At 40.9% G+C, this 18,339-nt stretch overlaps 1 non-coding gene across 1 annotated transcript; it reads left to right on the top strand.

Moving 5' to 3' along the window:
* Nucleotides 1-18,233: 18,233 nt before the first annotated feature.
* LOC132608471 (small nucleolar RNA R71) lies at nt 18,234-18,339 on the top strand. Its single transcript, XR_009570390.1, has one exon. It is a non-coding gene; the product is annotated as a small nucleolar RNA R71 (small nucleolar RNA).

Below are 18,339 nucleotides of genomic sequence, written 5' to 3'. Positions count from 1 at the left end.
AGAGAGTTCGTACTAAGGTTAGATAACCGGAAACATGCTAAAGCTAATGAAAATTGGGCAGTATCTCCTTTGTTTCTATAAATTCCTCCATATAATATGACAACTCCCAAACATCAACAATACACCCACAATATCATAATCAATGAACTTCGTTAAGTTAGTCATTGTTCAATTCTCAAATCTCCCCTCAAAGTCATCCATAACCATGGTTATCACCCAACGCCGCATTCATTCACATATAATGCTTCTTCAACATTCTTAATATCATTCATAACAATATTATACCCATAACATGTCAAGAACTATGATTCAAGTCAAGTTACCATTCAAGAATTCCACTATTCTCATATTTGTAACCCATTTTCTATTTTCTTCCATAATCCAAGTCTTTCAACCATTCATTACTCTTAATAGCATGAAATGATCATAAAACTCACCTTTGATTGTGAAGGAATGGGTTTTATATGAAAAAGCTCCACTTGGAGAAAACCCTAGCTTCCACTCCAAAGAGATTCTTGACTTCTAGCAACCCTAACTAGCGTTCTTGCACTTGATTCTACTAGCCTTTGGTATTTGATCTTTGATTCACCTTGAATTTATGTTAATGAAATGTATGGAACCTTCTATAGGTCTTGAGAGAAATGGAGAAGTTGGAAAAATGAGAAATTAGAAGCGGGAACTTGTATTTATACTTGGAAAAAAAAAACTGTCCCGATCATGTTAAACAGACACTTATACGGTCCGTATAACATTATACGGTCCGTATAAGTGACTGTACTTCACCATCAGGGATTTTCCCTTCCTGTTGAGGTTATACAGACCCTTATACGAACCATATAAAGTTATACGGACCATATAAAGTTATACAGACCGTATAAGTGGTCGTATAACTCCCTTTTTTCGAAGTTAATCTCGTCGTTTCGTTTGATCTCCAATCCTTATGGAACCTTCTTAGCACTTGTTTAACACTTAATTAACAACCTAAGGAGCGTTATAACTTTTCCTCAAGACATTATTAAATCAACATTAGCTCGGTACTTTGCAAACCCTTTTCCAAACACGACTCATGCTTTACATTCTTCAACGAACTTTCTTCTCTTGCCTCAAATGTCTTTGGAATATTAATTAGAACTATTAAGTACCCCTTCTTACTTTTAGGGACATCATATACTTCTTACCTTGCGTTCATCTATCTTCCACATGACGACATGAAATTTTCCGAGGTGTAACAAAAGGACCCTCATCTAAAGCATAGTTGGCTAATGCATCAGCCAACCTATTTGCTTCCCTTAAAGTATGATTGAATAGAACATCCATGTCCCTTATACACTCCTCCACTTCTTCCACCCAACCTGTAATATTACATGGAGGTTTCCAACATTCAGACAAGATTTTTTGAATAGTTTAAGAATCTGTCTAAAAGATGATGTTATGAAGCCCCCGTTGCTTGCAGTATTTCAAAGCCTCACGAATAGCCACAATTTCTGCTTCTATGTTTGTTGCATGATCAATCTCATCAGCTTATGCATATAGTAAATTCCCTTCAGCATCTCTCAAACAAAAACCATAGGCACTCCTCCCTGGATTGCCCCTTGGAGCACCATCTGTGTTACAAACACACCACCCCAATGGAGGTAAACTCCATTTAACTTGTGTTACCTTCAATCTTACCCTTCCCCCTTGCATCATTTGAATCAACTCCCCCCATCCAGCAGGGATATTTCTAATTTAGGGATTCCTACGTAACATTAGTCTTTGAATAGAGAGTAGAACTAGATATATAACTGAACTATTTATCTTCCTGTGCCCATGTTTAATACCATTTCTTCTCTTCCAAAGTTCCCACATTATAATTGAAGGCACTGCAACATATCTGTTTCAATCTGCCAGTTACTGGTGCCTGCCACCATTTCACAATCAATTGTTGCAACTGTACTCCTTCCATGTTTATTCCTGCAACATTGCAAAAATATAACCATGTCCTTTTAGCTGTATCTGATGTTAGAAACAAATGTTGCATAGTCTCCTCCCTAGGACTTGTACAACACCAACACCTAGACACCTAATTGATATTCATCTTTCTCAACACATCATCTGTAGGAATTTTATATTTCCAGCATCTCCAAACAAAAAAAGGAAATCTTAAAAGGCAACCTCTTTATCCACATGAACTTGTAACTATCCAATTGTGGTCCCCTCAACCTAATAAAATCGCAAGTTGATTTAACTGAAAAATCCCCTCTTATGTCTAGTATCCACCATGGTCTATCAATTCCTCTTTCCTCCCTGGGTGGGATTATATTCTCTACTATATGATCAACAATGTCTTCAGTGAGTACTTCTATCAACTTTTCTCTATTCGATCTCCCCTCCACTACCACTTCATTCACTTTGAATTCTCTTATCATAAGTATCCCCTGAATTTACATAGTACAAAACACCCAATCCAGTCTAGTTGTCAAACCAGAACTGTGAGTCCCCCTTTCCTAACTTGCCACCAAAATTATATTAAATCTCTGGCTTTCAAAATTCTTTTCCAGGTCTGTGACCCTTGCTTCCACTGTACCACTATAGCATGTTCCTTCCTACAATATTTGTTGGTCATATAAGCACTCCATAAAGTAGGTTTTGTCTTGAAATTCCACTAGAGTTTACAAAAAAGTTCCAAAGACACATCATGAAGAGATCTAAAACCTAGATCCCCCTCAAAAGTTGGTACACAACTTATTCCAAGACACCCAATGTCTGCTCTTGCCCCCAATAGTATTGCTCCAAAAAAATTGAGCAAACATCTTGCGAATTTGCCTAATGATCCCAATGGGAGGGTTGACCGCTGACAACATGTGTATTGGCATGCTTTGAAGCACATGTTTAATAAGAACTGCCCTTCCACCAAAGGATAACATTTTACCCTTCCGGCTTTGTAATTTATTCATGATTTTGAGGATCAAAGCATCAAAGAATTCTTTCTTCCTTCTACAATGATAAAAGGGCAACCCAAATACATAAATGGAAATTCTTTTCTAGTAATGCCAGTTACAATCTCAACTATGATACTAATGTCCCTTGTGACATTACTATGCATATATACATCACTCTTGTCCATATTAATCGTTTGACTAGAAGTCTTCTCATAACTCTTCAAAATCCCCATTATCATTTGTAAAGATACCACATCTGCTGATGTAAATATGATCATGTCATCAGCATAGGTAAGATGATTCACTTTTGGACTCCATTTAGGCATACCAAAACCCTTAAATAGGGGTTTATGATGAAGAGAATTCAAACTCCTAGATAAGACCTCAGCTGCTAGAATAAATAAAGTAGGGGAAAGAGGGCCCCCTTGCTTTAATCCTCTGGTAGATTGAAAAAAACCTTGTTCCTGCCCATTTACCAATACAGAATACCAGTTATTGTTAACAATCCTGTATACCATGTCTATAATCTTCTCTGAGAAACCCATCTGCCTAAATACCTTGGTTAAGAACAACCAAGATACCCTATCATAGGCCTTTTCCATATCCAAATTAATTACCACATTTGCATCTTTTGTCCTCAGCCTTATATCAGACACAATTTCTTGAGTCAACAGTATATTCTCCACAATACTTCTATCCTTAAAAAATCCACACTGATTGAGTGAAATAGTATCAAATAATTTTGACACCAATCTCTCATGAATCAGTCTAGAAAAAATTTTGTTCACAAAATTGCTTAAACTAATTGGTCTTATATCAGAGAAGGTGTTAACCACCTTCTGCTTTGGTAATAAGACCAAATTAGTATGAGTAACAAACTTAGGTAGTTCTGCTCTACAAAAGAAAGCTTTCATCATATTGGTAACATCAACTCCAATAATTTCCCAGCAAGCTTGATAAAATACACTAGTAAAACCATCAGGCCCTCCCGCACTCTCTCCATTTAACTGAAAAACCACTGCCTTCACCTCTTCTTTAGTTGGCTCTGCTTCAAATAACGAATTATCATCCTCAAATATCATCCTGGGAAAATGGTTGAGAATTTCAAAATCCTTTGGATCTTCTTCCTTTGTAAATTGAGCAGTGTAGAATCTAATAGCTTTAGCAATTATCCCCACGTCTTCTTCTATCCAATTCCCATCTGCCCCTTGAATTCTTCTTATCTGCAACCTTTTCCTTCTCCCCTGAACATAAGCATAAAAGAATTTTGTATTTCTATCCCCATCCTGGAACCACTACATACCAGCTTTCTATTTCCAAAATTCTTTCTCTAGATGTAGATGTCTGTTCAAGTCTGCCTGCACTTTATGTAACTCCTGTCCATTTCCTGGAGTTGGTAAAATCTCAAATTGTGCTTCCTTCACCATAATCACCTCTTCAAGAGCCTCAATTTCTTGAAATATGTTCCCAAAAGTTGCTTTACTCTATTGTACCAAAGTAGTTTTCACCTTTTTTAATTTATGATGAAAAAGTATGAAAGGATTTGCCATGAAATCAGTTGTCCAATGTTGTTTCATCAAATCCAGGAAACCCTCATTCTTTACCCAAAAGTTTAAGAACTTAAAAGGTTTTTTGATAATTCTATTGTCTCCAGTATAGGAAATTAACATAGGAGCATGATCTGGCTCATTCCTAATAAGATGATTGATACCTACACTAGAATACTTTGCTTGTAGTAACTGATTACCCAGGCATCTATCCAGTTTCTTAAAAATAGAATCTTCACCACTTTGGCCATTCCACCAAGTAAATTTACTGCCATTAAATCCCAAATCTGACATTCCATATTTCTGAATGCAATCTCTAAAATCCTGTATTTCATTGATGGTTACTGGAAGACCACCAAATTTCTTATCATATGAAGTTATTACATTAACATCACCGTTAATCATCCAAAGAACATCAACTGAAGTAGCCAAATCCTCCAGAGAGTCCCACAGCTCCAATCTTTCAGCTTGAGTATGCTTTGCATACACCAAGGACACCAGCATATACTCCTGACTTTCTTTGACCTTAATTTAACAATTAAGTGCTGATGATGATCCACAACTATCTGATAATCAAATATATCTTCCACAAAATCCCATATCTTACAAGATACATTAAATATTGCATGCTCCATTCCAATTCTTCTTCTATATTCTTCAATTTTGTCTGGATCTTGAAAAGGTTTCATTAAGCCTATAAAACCAAACTGATATCTTTGATTCATTTTCATCAACCTTGTAAAAGCTTCCATGGTATTAACAGACCTAATATTCCATATAAGAGCATTCATCATGGTTTATTAAGTTTATTAATCTTCCTTCTAGTATGAACTCCACTCCCAGGTGGAACACTTGTCTCCCTTGTTACCCTTTTCTTTGCTTTACCTCCTCCTTTTTCAAGAACCTTTGGTGAAATATCACCTGCTCTAGCAGCTGCTTCCATATTATGATCCATGGTATGCACATCAAGATCCCTGCTTTCCCATTTCATATTAAATTTTGATTTTGGCATCTCCTCGAACACTGTTATCTGCCCTGATACTACTGAGTTGCCTCCATGTATTTCTGTGCCAACCTTCACTTCTTTATGCTGCACCCTGTTGAGATCATGATTATCCTTATCCTTTTGTTTCCCTGCTACACTCCCCTGACTAATTGCTTCATCCTCTGTATTGTTGTGACTACTGTCTCCCATTTGTTCTTTTTCCCCATGCGTCAAGTCCCATCTGCTATGAATCTCCTGTTGTGACAATGTTTTCCTTTGACTATCACTCTCTTCTCCCTGCAATGTTTAATTTCTGTCTGGTGTTTCAACTTTTTCCATATTGATATGTGGATTAGAACGTTGTATTCTCTCCCCTCCCCTGCTTGTAGCTGTTGTCTTACTGCTCTCAATACTGTATTGATGTGGACTCTTATTGTTGTGATCATCACACTCCCCTTGATTACTTGTTTTTGCATGACTTGTTTGAATAATTTTGTTTAGTGTTTGCATTTCCATGCCCCTGTGTTGCATTTGGGACTCACGACTTTCATCCCCTGCATTAATACCATCAATTAATATACCCTCAGCATTATCATTTACTATCTATTGTTCCACATGTCTCTCAGTGTCTTTGTTTTGATTTTCCTCTCCATATAACATGTTGTCCCATTTTGGTTATTGTGCTTCATTTAACTCCTTATCTGTTTCCTTGGTAGGGCTTTTGGAATCATAAAAGCTCTTCTCAATCCATGTTCTAGTATCTTCATGAGGCACCTTTTCTTGCTGCACAACATTGTTTTGATTCTCTGAGACCTCTTTAAGTGCTGCAAATGCATTGGTAGTTACCATGGTCCCCTCCTTGTTCTTTTGTACTGGACTAACTTCCCCAATAATAACACCTGATTTATCCTTCTTGTATCTGCTCCTTCTTTGCATCCATTCTTGTTTACCATTATTTTACCAGCCCCTTCTTCCTTGATTGACTTCTTTATTTTGTGTTTCTGTAGCAACAGCTTCTGTATTTTCTTTCCTTAATTCTTCTCTGAATTGTTTTGCCAGTTCAGGATTAAGCACTCTACATTCCACCTCCTCATAACCTTGTAGCTTACAGTGTTTGCAATATTTTGGTAAGTAATCATAATTAATCCTTACCTATTTTGATTTTAGTATTCCTAATTCATCCTCCTCAGCAATGTTTATTCTCTTTGGCAGTTTTGCTAACAAATTGATACGCTCAAATTACACCTATTAATGGCGTAAAGCGGACGTTGTCAAATATAGCAACCCAAACAAGGTTGGGGTCGAATCCCATAGGGAATATGGAGAGAAAAGGGTACTAATTGTATGCGATACTAGTCTTTAAAGGCTTTAATCCTATTCCGAATGTTTTGAAAAGAGATTTGGTTTGTATTCGCTATTTTGAAGTGTTTGGAAGTTGTTTGGATTTGGAGAACCAAAGTTGTGTCCCCGCGATGATTAGATGTTATGCTATAGGTGTCAATATGATATATTTCTAATGGGTTTGAGTTATGTATGCACTTAATCTCTAATGCACTTTCTAATATTTTCCAATAGTTAGAAAGTATTTCTTTTCATGATTTTCCCAAATGCAGAAAAGTTGTAAATAAGATTGATTAAATATGCCAAGTAGAACTCATCTTATCCCTAAGTGAGTTAATTAAACGAGTGTTAGCGCCTCGAGTCCTGGTTATATTATTTCGAATCACACCCTAGTTCATCTTTCCAAATAAACTAGGGTTTGTGCATGAACAAGTGTTTGCAACCACTAATGAACAATGAATATGAGAAATAATAAAACACATCACAACCCATTATATATATATATATATATATATATATATATATATACAATGTTACACACCCATTACATAGCACCCATCATTTTGGGTCCACAACTTTGATTAAAGAAACTACTCACACATTATGGTCTCAAAAGTAGTAAGCAATAAATGAGACATAAAGCTTACAAAGTGTAATAAAGATGATGGATAATGGAATCTTGTTGTCTTCACTAAGCTCCAAAAGGGGAGTATTCAATGCTCACCCACCAATGGAACTTTGTTCACGTGGTTACAATAACAATCTGCTGCCAAAAATAACCTAAAATGTTCTTTAAATAGGCTCCAAAAAACGCACATCAGCTACTGACAAAATTGCCCCCGATAGCAAGATCGACGGACCGTCGATCGTTCGACGTTCCGTCGATTTCTCTGTCCTTTGTACCTTTAGTAATGTGTACCATTCGACGGTGCCGTCGACCAGTTCAACGGTCCGTCGAGTATTCCGTCTTTCTCTCTTCTTGTTGAGAGATCCTGCTTGACGATACAAACGACGAAACGTCGATCAGTTCGACGCTTCATCGATGCCTCCGTCCTTTGTTGTCTTCAACTGTGTCATCACTAGAAAATCGAACTTATCGACGCTTCAAAGGACGGTTCGTCGGCTGATCGACGGAACGTCGATTCTTCATTTCTGGCCAATTTTTCCTTTGTTTTTTGCTTTTTGCTTTTGGGCCATTGTTTTCCTAAAACACAACAAAACATATTAACGAGAACCAGAATTACTTGAAAACAACCAAAATTCATAGTAAAAAGGCGTCGGATGTGTCACAAATCTGCAGCACATCAACACCCTCAACTTAGGATCTTTGCTTATCCTCATGCAAGTCAGACAAAACAAAGACAAAATAAAATTACAACTATGCTAAAAATAAAGTAAAAGTGACTACAATGGTGCTTGCTCATCGCTACCGGCATGTGCATTTTTCAAATCAACTCCCTCTTTCCTCATTCCCAAATAGGGTTCTTTCAAAACAAACTTATTCGAATTGACCATGACGCTTCAATTGATGACATCACATTATTAGAAGCATTTATGCTTGCGAGTATTCACCATTATACCCTCACTTAGATTAGAGAATGTCCCACACACAATTTTACAATAAGAATCGGGACAAGGATGGATGAGAATAGAAAGCACTCGCGCTCACAAAGAAGTTCATGATTTACAAGTGCAGATACCATATGCTTGCCTTTAATTTCAATGGCTAACACTTTCAGATGGTTCAGTTGTGATCACTATAGGACTTGTTCTTGGGTTGTAATGTAGGCTTTGGGACGGGTAGGATACTCATTTGGGAATTAGTGACTCATCCTCCTCAACACTACAGAATTTGACCTTTCTTCTCATGCCCAATCTATTCATTCTTCAACTCATGACTAAGATGTGATTTTACTCTTACTAGAATTTACAATCTTTTTATGAGACAATATTATTATTATTATAAAACTATATATATATATATATATATATATATATATATATACACACACACACACATTTTTTTTTAAAAACTTTTCTCAAATTTAATCCCCTATCACATCGAGTTCTCGACTATGCAACTCACATACCATGGCTTTTACTTCACACCTATACCACCCCCAGCTTTAGGCGATTTGCCTCTTTTCTCTAGTAGTGTCAAGGAGGGAACGGGTGCGAAGGTGGAATGAATTCATGAAGTGGGGACAAGGTTTATTACGGCTAATCAAGAGAACAAGTCAAAGGCTTAACGTGGGAACTAGTGATATTCATATAGAACAGGTTTTGGGCCTTTTAAGGCTGACGTGACTATTTAGAAGGAAAGCCTATGATCACTTCACAACCAACTATCCTAAGCGATATAGCACGACCTACCAGGCAAGTTCTGGATCCACATTTGCTAACAATGAACACAAGAAGTTCTCACACTCACAATGGCATAAGGATTTGAACACTCAATTCATACACACTCTAATATCTATGATGTCACAAAAAGAACCATACATGCCAATTCATTACAACCCGAGATACTCAAATTTACTTTCGGAGGGGTCACTTTCAAATCAATCCATTTTCATGTTCACAAATATCCTTTTTCATTCAAAATTCATGCCAAAAGTTCAAAATGCAACAACCATGAAAGTCATAATTACTTTAAATAAAATTTAACAAATATATACTACGAAGTATATCAGGTTACCCCACCCCCAGCAAAAAGAGCATGCATTGACCCTAATGCATCAAAAAATCATACCATCACCCTATGGTGGTGGGGCCGACCTGAAATGCTCTAATCCTGCTGTTGCTGTTGAGGTGTCTCCTCCGCAGCAGTGCGAATGGGGGCCCTCTCTACTGCTGGCTCAGTGGACTGAAGCGGTGAAACTGACTCGCTCTGTGGCTGCAGGTCTTGAGGAGCTATCGTGATCGGCCTGACTGCTGCTGGGATAGCACTAGTGCTGGAAGATGCGCCGGTGAACCTCATGTCCAGGCGCGAACGCTGAATACCCTCCTGAAGCTCGGGGTCTTCATCCTCATTATCTTCCTCCTCATCATCATAATCAACCAATGTGGCAGGCCTCTTTCTCTTGTAACTTTCCCTAGGCTCATCCTCAGTCACCAAGTCAACTACTCTGATCAAATAGGAAATGCTGGCGACCGGTGCAGGTAGTGTCGGGTCATCCACAATAACCTGCTCTCTTGTCCGAAGGGCCGCAATCTCAGCTCGGAGCTGGTCAAGCTCGGTCTTCAAATCTCCTGAAGTACCAGACTCACTCTTCTTCTCAATAGTGAGTATCCGTATCTCTAAACTATCGAGTCGTGCATTGACTCTAGCATGATGCCTCTCCATAGCCTCTTGAAGAGGCTCCAACTCTGGTGCAATCTCTTTCCGAACAAACCTACCCAACTGCTGTAATATCCGGGTCACCTACTGATCAGCACGCTCTGCCTTGATTGCAAACTCTCTGAAGTTGGCTCTGTTGAGGACAAAGAGATCCTCGGAAGCTGATGCTGCGGCTAACGGAGGAATAGGAGATGCAGATGGAACAGGAGGCCGAGGTAGTGCCTCTGAAGAAGGGGTAGCTTCAGCTACAGATGGTGTGGAGGCCTCTGTTGTGGACAGTCCTTCGGTGCCTATATTAACTGTGCCCTGTGGTACTGAATCCATGACATGCTCAGCCTGCTCACCCATGAGATCTAGTAATGAAGTACTGGTGGCCTGAGATGTACGGAGGGTCTCATCCCTACTCCGTGTGATGTCGCACACCTTTGTTGCGGGAAGCGTAACTGCAAATGTATCAATGTGCCTCACCTGGGCCAACCTACACAACTGCGTGATAAGACATGGGAATATCAAGGAGGTCGCCTCCTATAGTGTGCGTGCCCGAATGGCTCTACTGATCAGATCACCCAAGTTCATTGGGTACCTGGATAGCATGGCAGCCACAACCACTGCTCTGTCCGGCGTGACTATGTTATTTGCTCCCGTGGGCAGAACCCGATGTATGACGAAATTCCACCAAAATTTAGCTTCCAAGCTGATATCTGCCTTATGGATTTTGGCAGCCAATTTTCTCACCCATGGGGCCTGGTTCGCCGACCCTCTAGCCATCACCGTCGCAAACCATTCCCGTACAGATTGCTTAGTCCTTCTTTCAAATTTATCATCATATTCCACTGTGGTTGGTGCCACGAAGTCATCACCAAAATAAAACCTGTTGATTGTGCGGGCTAAGATGTCAACATGGACACCCCGAACATACACTGTGTCCAATAGAGGGGCGGCTTTCAAAGCTCTCTTGTTCTTGTGGCGCTATTCGAGCATTACTATGTAAGTAGCGTAGAATTCCCGAACCATGGTCGGGTAATAATCCCCTGGAGGCTGTGTGAATGCCTCAAGATGATAGTGCTGGATGAGATCGGTAATCCGAGGGTAGCTCTCTAAGCCGCTCATACTGATTTGTTCTTCTTCTTGAATATTTCTCCTCGAATTACCCCCGTCGACTGTAGTGGCCCCTTTTACATAGTACTTTCAGCACCCTTCATAGGGGAAGCGAATTGCCGCTATCTCCATCTTTTGCAGCCGCAACCGCTCTTGCTACTCATCTGAATTTCGCTCAGGAGCGGCTGGTTGTTCTGTTGCTGCATCACTAGAATCAGCGGATGTGGAGAACGAAGTCTCCTCTGTAGACTGAGAGGAGAGTAAAGTGGGTGATTCTGCTTGGGGCGTGGTGGTCTGTGCCCTCGATCTAGTCGTTGGGACTACCGCTTGACGTTCTGAGTCAAAGGGTTCATCCCTAAGAGTAAGGGTTGTTTGACCCCGACCTCGGCCTTTTCTGAGACCACCACCCCGCTTGACTGGATTCTTTGGAGGCATACCTGAGAAAAAAAAACACACTTCATTGTTAAGACAACCATAGAAACATAACAGAATCAGACAAAAGTACAAGACATGCGATAATGTTAAAGCTGCCAGTGGTCTGTCGATGTGCTACAAGAGTCGTCGAACAGATCTACGGGGCGTCGAAGTTCCCGTCGAATTGATCGACGAGCCGTCGATCTCTTGTTAGCCACTGGAAATTTCGACTAAAAGACGGTGAGAAAGACGCCCTGTCGATCGATTCGTCGAGCCGTCGATCTCATCGTCGATCTCTTGTTAGCCACTGGAAATTTCAATTGAAAGACGGTGGGAAAGACGCCCCGTCGATCGATTCGACGGGTCGTCGAATCCACCGTCGATGTTGTTTTGGTTAAGAACTTTTGATAAGGCTTATTCGACGTTAAGTAGGACGGTCCGTCAATTGAATCGAAGGGTCGTCGAACTGAGCGTCGAATGTTTTCGCATGCTAAAACTACAGATCCTATACACTTCTTTGGCCGAGGTGCAAATCGTCACGTATTTTGGGGTTACTCAGACTTCACCCCATGTTGGCTTGGGTTAGACTAGGGAAAACACTTGGCGGGCAAAACAACACGATGGTCGTAATGCCCTTCAAGCCATCGTGACATACAATGCCATACTTTGGCATTTCATCGAACATGTGGTGGGCAAGACAACAATACTCTCATGAATGAGGTGTGTTTGTCGTAATGCCCTCCGACTCGGCTAAAGATCCATGACCCAACAACCACAAATAAACCAACAAACCACCCCCAGCAAAAAAAATATGAGCATCCCAGGCGAAAATAAAATGATGCAAAAACAAGGAAAACAATCGAAAATATGCAAAACAAGCCATGGAATGCAAAAACAAACAACACAAGGGAGTACACAATGCAGTAAGGCACATACCTTGAAATAGAATGAATATGATTTCAACTTTTAGAATGGAAAAACACCCGAAGAAGCACACACACAGAGGGACAGAGTAGTAAGGTAGGGGGGGAAAGTGGCGGTTGTGGGGTGGTGAAGGAAAGGGAGAAGTGGGTGGGGTAACGGTTATGGAAAAGGGGAGAGGTGGGGAGAGAGAGAGAGAGAGAGAGAGAGAGAGAGAGACGTTATATAAAAAAAATGGGAAGCAGTGGAACGGACGTGGGTTATAAACCCACATTTATGAACCGTCGCGGTAAAAAGACGGAGCGTCGATTAATTCGACGTTCCGTCGAGTGAACACCCCCTCCGTCGATTTTTTTTTAATATATGAAAAAGAGAGAAGAACGCCCGTCGATCTGAGCGTCGATCAGTTCGACGGAGCGTCAAACTTGTCGTCGATTTGTCATTATTTCCAGTGACCAATCTTTCATGCGATCCACTCGACGGTGCATTCGACGTTTAGTCGATCAGATCGACGTTCTGTCGAATGTGTCGTGTAACTGCTTTTTTGGAAATTTTTGGGTTCAACACTTAGGTTCCTCAACATATCAACAAACATTAAAACAATACAACAACAAAAATCAACGGAATGAAAAAAATATATTTCGAAAATGCACATGGGTTGCCTCCCAAGAAGCGCACAATTTAACGTCCCGACACGACGTAATACCACTTTTGATGCTAATGTCCGGTGCCATGTTTTAACCGGTGAGCATCAACAATCTTGTCTCCATCAACCATCCAATAGTAGTGTTTTACTCGATGGCCATTCACCCTGAAAGTACGCGTCCCATCGTCGGACTTTAACTCCATTGACCCATTGGGTGACACACTCACCAAAGTAAAAGGGCCGGACCACTTGGATTTCAACTTGCCCGGAAAGAGCTTCAACCTTGATTGAACAGCAACACTGAATCACCCGGTTGAAAATCTCGCTTCAGAAGTTTGACATCATGATAGTGCTTCATCCTTTCTTTGTACAAACTCGCACTCTCATAGGCATGATACCGAAACTCATGCATTTCATTCATTTGAAACAACCGCAGCTTGGTTGCTTCGTCCCAATTCATGTTCAATTTTTTTAATGCCCACAAAGCTTTGTGTTCAACTTCAACAGGTAGATGACAAGCTTTACCAAACAACAACCGATAAGGAGAAGTGCCAATAGGTGTCTTGAATGCTGTTCTATAAACCCAAAGAGCATCATTAAGCTTAGATGACCAATCAGTTCTGTTGGCATTAACCGTCTTGGCTAAGATGCTCTTTATCTCCCGATTGGAGACTTCGACTTGCCCACTAGTTTGGGGGTGGTAGGGAGTGGCCACCCGGTGCTGCACTCCATATTTCTCCAAGAGATTAGTGAATTGCTTGTTGCAAAAGTGAGTGCCACCATCACTAATGATTGCCCTTGGAGTGCCAAACCTTGTGAATATGTTTCTTTTGCGAAATTTGGTGACACTCTTGCCATCATTGTTGGGAAATGCTACAACTTCAACCCACTTGGACACATAGTCAACCGCAACAAGGATGTATCGCATACCACGAGAACTCACAAATGGGCCCATAAAGTCGATGCCCCACATATCAAAATAGCTCAACCTCCATGACAAAATTCATTGGCATTTCGTGCTTCCTCCCAATTGACCCTTGTCGTTGACATTGGTCACAAGATTTCACCATCAAATTTGCATCATGATAAAGGGTGGGCCAATAATAGCCACATTCAAGCACTTTAGCTGCAGTGCGGTTCCCACTGTGATGACCCCCCACAGGAGAGTCGTGACAAGCTTTCAAGATTTCTTTGGCCTCGGATTCGGCCACACATCGCCGAATGATGTTGTCGGTACAAGTTTGGAATAAATAGGGCTCATCCCAATAGTATTGACGACTATCTCTCAAGAATTTCTTCTTTTGATAAGCCTTGATATCGTCGGGGATAAGACCCGTCACCAAGAAGTTGGCGATATCTGCATACCAAGGGGCAACCTCACAAGATACAGCCAAGAGCCTCTCATCGGGGAAAACATCATTTAACTCAAGATTTCCATTCGGTCTCCCACCTTCCTCAAGTCTAGATAGATAATCCGCAACTTGGTTTTCACAACCTTTTCGATCTTTGACCTCAAAGTCAAACTCTTGTAACAACAATACCTAACGAATCAACCGTGGCTTTGCATCTTTCTTTGTCATCAAATATGTCAAGGCCGCATGATCCGTATGAACAATCACTTTGGATCCAAGTAGATAGGCCCGGAACTTCTCAAACGCGTAGACAATGGCTAGAAGCTCTTGCTCGGTGACGGTATAATTTATTTGAGCTCCATTGAGGGTCGTGCTAGCATAATAAATTGGGTGCATGATTTTGTTGTGCCTTTGCCCAAGCACCGCACCAATAGCAAATCCGCTTGCATCACACATGAGCTCAAATGGCATTAACCAATCCGGATATACAATAATTGGCGTAGAGGTTATCATTTCCTTCAACTCATTAAATGCCTTAAGGCACTTCTCATCAAATGCAAACTTAGCTTCTTTTTCAAGATGCTTACACATCGGGTTGGCGATCTTGGAGAAATCTTTAATGAACCGCCGATAGAAACCGGCATGTCCTAAGAAGCTACGAACCCCTTTGACAGAGATTGGTGGAGGGAGCTTGGCTATAACATCAACTTTTGCTCGGTCTACCTCGATACCCTTCTCGAAAATCCTATGGCCAAGGACAATCCCTTCTGTCACCATGAAATGACATTTCTCCCAATTAAGTACAAGGTTGGTATCTTCACACCGCTTCAATACCTTACCGAGATTGGCAAGACATTCGTCAAAAGAGTCACCAACAACAGAAAAATCATCCATGAAGACTTCCAAGAAATTTTCCACCATATCCGAGAAAATAGACATCATACACCGTTGGAAAGTAGCCGGGGCATTGCACAAGCCAAAAGGCATGTGGCTGAAAGTAAAAGTGTCATAAGGACAAGTGAAAGTGGTTTTTCCTGGTCCTCTAATGCAATGTTAATTTGGTTGTACCCCGAGTACCCATCCAAAAAGCAATAATAAGCTCTTCCGGCTATCCGATCAAGCATTTGATTAATAAAAGACATAGGGAAGTGGTCTTTACAAGTCACGGTGTTTAGCTTACGATAGTCCATACACACTCTCCATCCGGTGACTGTCCTTGTAGGAATCAACTCATTCTTGGAGTTAGGGACAACAGTGATGCCCCCCTTCTTTGGCACACATTACACCGGACTAACCCATGGACTATTTGCAATTGGGTATACAACACCCGCATCCAACCATTTGATTATCTCTTTCTTGACCACTTCTTGCATAGGAGGGTTTAGCTTTCTTTGATGCTCTACACTTGATGAACCATCCTCCTCAAGTTCAATTATATGTTCACAAATACCGGAGGGAATTCTCCTAATATCCGCAATAGTCCACCAAATAGATCTTCGATAAGCCCGCAACACTTCAAGCACATTTTGAGTTTGTTCCTCACTTAACAAAGATGAGAGAATAACCGGTAAAGTATTATCTGGGCCAAGAAAAACATACTTCAAATGAGAGGGAAGTAGCTTGAGCTCAAGTTTTGGAGGCTCAATAATCGAAGGCTTAGCCGGAGGAGTGATTCTTTTATCAAGATCAAGAGATAATTTCTTCGGCTCATAAGAGTACGAACCCCGACCAATGAGAGAATTAACTGTTTCGACATATCCCTTCATGTCATCCGCCTCGAAGTTCACCAAAATAGCCAAAATTGTTTCGTCAAAGTGCTCCTCCTCTAACTTATGATCCACCGCTTCGTCTATCACATCGAAAGAATCAATGACCGAAATGCTCTCATAAGCACAAGGCAATTTTAACCCCTTTCTAGCTTGGAAAGGTACCTCTTCATCATTGACCCGGAATTTTATTTCATTCTTTTCTGAGTCCATTAGGGCTCTCCCGGTGGCAAGAAATGGCCTTCCCAAGATAATTGGGACTTATTTGTCAACCGCACAATCAAGGATGACAAAATCTGCCGGTAATAAGAATTCCCCCACTTTAACAAGGATGTCATCAACAACCCCTACCAGTCTTTTGATGGTTCTATCGGCCATTTGGAGACGCATGCTCGTTGGTCTAGGTGTTCCCAAACCAGCTTTCTTATATATGGCTAGTGGCATCAAATTAATACTAGCCCCATTGTCACATAAAGCACGAGAAAAATCATGATGACCGATGGTGCAAGGGATAGTGAAAGCCCCGGGACCTCCCTTCTTTTCAACCTTTGATGATGAAATAATAGCGCTCACACGTGAGTGACTCCCACCGTATCATGCTTGATTGGCCTTTTCTTCGTCAACAAATCTTTCAAGTATTTAGCAAATCCCGACATTTCTTGGAATCCATCAAGAAATGGGATATTCATTGACAACCCTTTCAATTGGTCGTAGAAGCGTTGGCACTTGACATCCTCCGTTCTTTTCATCAATCTTTGTGGGAACGGGGGAGGAGACTTGTATGTTTGAGTCAAGGGTTTAATTGCCCCCGTGACCTTGCTCTTTTGAAAGCTATCACCGGTAGTTTTTTCAACACTTGGCTCCTCGTCACCCTTTAGAACACTAGGGTGTACTTCCTTCTCTTTCTCAACAATAATAGGCACTTCAATTGGTGCCTCTATTTCTTCTTCAACCTCATCTTTAATAACCTCATCAACCATCGGCTCGACAATGATAGGTTCAACCACTCTCTGATTTACCGCATTAAGGATCTTTCCACTTCTAGCAGAAATAGCTTTGCATGAGGCAATGTGATCGCCTCCACTACCCCTTGGGTTCAGAATTGTGTCGCTAGGAAGGCCCCCTCTTTGTGGTGGATGTTTCTCACGAGAAAGATCTCGCATTTGTGACTCAAGTTTATGAATCGAAGCGGTGTGAGAGCCTACCACTTCGGTCAAATTTTCCATCTTCTTGTCACTCTTATGCTGGTTGTCCAATATCGTTTCAAGCATAGATTCCATTCGAGAAGTCCCTTGATCATTAGAAGGACCTTCTCGCCAATTTTGAGAGTTAGACGTATGGCCCTTTGGTGGAACATAGGCATTGGAATTCCGATTACCATAATTGTTGTTGTTGTAATCCCTCCTGTCCGAACCACCATATTCATTTCGGCCATACTGATTGCTTTGTTGTTGGGGTCTCCATTGATTTTGATAACCCCTTTGAGAGTGATCGATATAATTAGCATCCTCACGTTGTGGCTGTCCTTCTAGAAAAGCTTCTTCCGAGACTTGGTACATTCCAGGAGCATGAGATGGCATTTCTTCGACAACATTCACACTTTTAGCTTCTTTCTCCGTAAGCCTCTTTGACAACAAATCCACAGTGGTTTGCAATTGAGTAAAAGCATGATCTCGCTCATGATTTTCTTTGGCCACTGCGGCAACAAAGGGACTACCATATGACAGGATTTCACTATCACTTGAGTGCCAAGCTTGATTGTGGGTGGTGAGCTTATCGAGCAACCTGGTGATGCTGACAAATGATTTGTCCATGAAGCATCCCCCAGTTGCAGTGTTGACAGCAATTTGATTCATTGTATCTAACCCCTTGTAGAACTTCTCGGTGAGAATAGCATCCGGAAACCCATGAGTTGGAGATTGAGCTAGATAGTACTTGAAACGCTCCCATGCTGAATATAATTGTTCCCCCGGAAGTTGTTTGAACTCAAAGATCTTATCCCGAAGCT

This window comes from Lycium barbarum, chromosome 8 (genome assembly GCF_019175385.1).
Source record: "Lycium barbarum isolate Lr01 chromosome 8, ASM1917538v2, whole genome shotgun sequence".
In the NCBI taxonomy this organism is placed as follows: domain Eukaryota; kingdom Viridiplantae; phylum Streptophyta; class Magnoliopsida; order Solanales; family Solanaceae; genus Lycium; species Lycium barbarum.
This window is presented reverse-complemented; position numbering and strand designations above follow the sequence as displayed.